This window comes from Pteropus medius, unplaced genomic scaffold, assembly GCF_902729225.1.
Source record: "Pteropus medius unplaced genomic scaffold, Ma_sr-lr_union100, whole genome shotgun sequence".
Taxonomy (NCBI): domain Eukaryota; kingdom Metazoa; phylum Chordata; class Mammalia; order Chiroptera; family Pteropodidae; genus Pteropus; species Pteropus medius.
Window position 1 is genome coordinate 8516181 of NW_024347790.1, and position 2633 is coordinate 8518813.

Here is a 2633-nt window from a genome sequence, read left to right on the forward strand (position 1 = left end):
AATCATGTAGTAAGTCTCTTATGAAATGACTCATAATTATATAATTTGTCCTTTCTGGGCAGGCAGTAAATTGAATATTATTAAACCATCACAGGCAGTTTAATTCTTATTTTCATCAGTAAGTAAGCTATGAAACTCTTCAAAAAGTGTATACTGCTTAATTTCACAGATGACCCCTTTATTTTAAAACTAAATAAATATTGAAGAAATTACAATCTAGTGTTTTCAAAAAATTTTTATTTCATGGAATTAAGTTTGACAAGCAAAGAATCATTAAGTTTTAAAATAACAACCACTTGGAAATATATAAAACCCCTTTTTAAACAACTCTTCAGAGAAGAAAGTGAAAACAAATTGCAACATAGGTAGAAAATAATAATCATAAAAATATGACATAAGAGAAGACTAAATATATAATCCTTAATGCTTACAGAACCTAGATCCAATAAAGAAAAATAAGTTAATTAAGAGTTCAAGTCAAGAAATAAAAAATAATAAACTAAGAAAACAATAAATAATATAATTAATAAGTAAACCCAAGAGTAACTTTTATTAAAAAAAAAGAAAAGAAAAAACAAAAGGATAAACCAATGATTGGTTTATTCAAGAAAAGAAAGATGTATAATTCACAAGAATAGAAATGAAAAAGGAGAAATAAAACATATAGAGAAATAAACAGCTAATCAAAGAGTAATTTACATGAGTCTGCAAATAAATTTGAAAGCCAGGGTAAAGTTTTCAAGGAAAATAAATGCTAACAAAATAGAGGAAAAAATAAACAGACCAACAAACCCAAAATAAATCGATAATATCAAAACACCTCCTCCTGCAAATACACACACCATCAGTACTAGGTTTGGATGAATTCATGGAGGATGTTTTTTTAAACTTTTACAGAAGATATAATTTGGATGCTCTATAAACTTTTCTAAAGCATAGAAAAATATAAAGAAACTTCCAAATCCTTCTTGCAAGACCAAGAACTAAAACCTGCTGATGATAGCAAACACATACACAAAAATCTGCAAAGCACTCGTTTATTTGTATGAATGCACAATATGAACTACATTCTCAGTAAATGGAAGTCAGCAGTACAAAAAGAAATTATTCACTACAAGCAAATGAAATTCATCCTAGGATGGCAAGGATGGTTTAATTTTTAAAATCTAAATGAAATTTAGTTTTGCCTTTTATTATATACATGAAAAGGCTATACGTATAGATTGTTAATATATTTAAAGAGTATATTTGGGATAGTATGACTAAAATATAAGCCATATAGCTCCAGGGGAGTACTCCAAGGAAAAGGCAATCATCTTCCAGATGGTTGTAAAAACAAGCAGCGATTTCAAAAATATGCCTCAAAGCAATCCAAAGGCATGAGAGCAAAAGCTACTTCTCCCAGGGCAACTGTCTCATGTGCTGCAAGGTGAGAAGCAGTAGTAATTTCTTTGTATAAAAAGAGTTGCAGGTTTTCCAGAACACTGTGAAAGCCAGTTAGAAATATATACCCAAATATTATGCTTAATATAAAATACAGTGGTGTTTTTATTGAAGACAGAATTAATTCAAGAAATTTCATTGCCACTACTTATATTTAACATAGTTTCAGAAAAGTTAACCAAGGTAACTAAATATAAAGCTTACATATGTATTATATATATATTATTTATACATACGTATTATATATTATATGTAAATAATATATATTAGGAAGGAGAATAATTTTTAATTATTTACAGATGTACAGTATATGAATGTAAAATTCAATTATACAAGAGAATCAAATTAAAAACATTAACATCAATAAGTAATTCAGAAAGAGGGCTGGTTGTGAATTTAACCTATAAAACACAAATATGCATGTATGTTTTTTCATATGCAAACCAGTCACCAGAGGATAAATAGTGATGGAGACATGGAAAACATCTTATTCAAAATAACAACAAAAACATACATAAGAGCAAACTGTAAAAGAAATATGCTGATCTATATAAAAAAAAAACTTAAAAATTCCATTGATGGACATTTAAGAAAATTTGAATACATGAAAGATACAACTTGTCCTTAAGACAAGTCATTATTTAAAAATATAAACTTTTCTTAATACCAGTCCCAACAAAATATTTTTCTAGGATCTTAACAAAATGAATCTGGAGAAATAAACAAGAGGTCTTAGCCAGGCTATTTCTGGAAAAAATGAACAATGAGAATGACTATCAAATATTGACATGCTCTGTCTACGGCCATGCCACCCTGAATGTGCCTGATCCCGTCTGATCTCAGAAGCTAAGCAGGGTCGGGCCTGGTTAGTACTTGGATGGGAGATCACCTGGGAATACCAGGTGCTGTAGGCTTAATATATATATAGAGAGAGAGAGAGAGATAAAGATCTATATATATATATATATTTATATATATATCTATATATCTATATATCTATATATCTATATCTATATCTATATCATCTATATCTATCTATCTATCTATATATATATATATATATATATATATAGAGAGAGAGAGAGAGAGAGAGAGAGAGAGAGAGAGACATGCTCTGAAACTACAGTAATTAAAATACTTAAGTGCCGAAAACAAAATAGATGACTACTGGAATAAAGTAGGGAGTCTAG

The 2633-nt window shown here is 28.7% G+C and overlaps 1 non-coding gene across 1 annotated transcript; it reads left to right on the top strand.

The window, feature by feature from the left end:
- The first annotated feature begins 2238 nt into the window (after window positions 1-2238).
- On the top strand, window positions 2239-2357 carry LOC120614759 (5S ribosomal RNA). The gene has a single exon (XR_005656070.1). It is a non-coding gene; the product is annotated as a 5S ribosomal RNA (ribosomal RNA).
- Window positions 2358-2633: the final 276 nt, after the last annotated feature.